The 581-nt window shown below is 68.2% G+C and overlaps 1 protein-coding gene across 6 annotated transcripts in view; it reads left to right on the top strand.

The window, feature by feature from the left end:
• The first annotated feature begins 355 nt into the window (after positions 1-355).
• Srrm2 (serine/arginine repetitive matrix 2) overlaps positions 356-581 on the top strand; it is a 20,237-nt gene continuing 20,011 nt past the window's right edge. For 5 of the 6 annotated variants that reach the window (XR_001174858.1, XR_001174859.1, XR_001174860.1 and 2 more), the window contains exon 1: positions 356-570. The gene's annotated coding sequence lies outside the window, so the exon portion shown is untranslated. The remainder of the gene's footprint in view (positions 571-581) is intronic. The other variant, XM_013011488.1, reaches the window with a different exon arrangement.

A 581-nucleotide genomic window follows, 5' to 3' on the forward strand; every position in this document is an offset into this window, starting at 1 on the left:
CGCGCCACCACGGAACTACAGCTCCCAGAAAGTTCTGGGCCGAAGGCGGCGTTGGGTGTGTGGAGTGGGGGAGGGGGGAGTGTAGTTTCTCGAGGTGTCGCAAGGCCCGACGCCCTTCCCCCTCGCGGGAGGCTTCCGGTGGACGTTGAGGGTCCGGTCCGCTCGCCCCGCCCTTCCTCGCAATGGCTGATGGGACTCGAAGTTTTTGGGCAACGGATTCGAGCATCCCATACGCCTTAAAAAAACTATACTTCCTGGTGAGGCTTCGGCGCCTGCGCACCACGTCACGGAGCCTACTACGGCTCCCGGCAGGCTCCGCGGCGCTCGCAGTTGCGTGCTGACGCATTTTAGTCGTGCTGACGTGCAAGCGTGGCCCAGGCGGGGTGCGAGTGGCGCAGTCGGAGCCCGCTGCGGCCCCAGAGGTAGCGAGGAGGCGTCCGCGTCGGCTGAGGCGGGCGGGCTGACGAGGCGAGGCGGTGGCTCCAGGCCCCGAAGGAGTCTGGAGCCCGAGCAGCAGTTGCAGCGGGACCTCTCCCCCTCGGAGGCGGCGGGTGGAGGCGGCGGCGGCGGGTGAGAACGAG

Source organism: Dipodomys ordii, unplaced genomic scaffold, assembly GCF_000151885.1.
Source record: "Dipodomys ordii isolate 6190 unplaced genomic scaffold, Dord_2.0 Scaffold14, whole genome shotgun sequence".
Classification (NCBI taxonomy): domain Eukaryota; kingdom Metazoa; phylum Chordata; class Mammalia; order Rodentia; family Heteromyidae; genus Dipodomys; species Dipodomys ordii.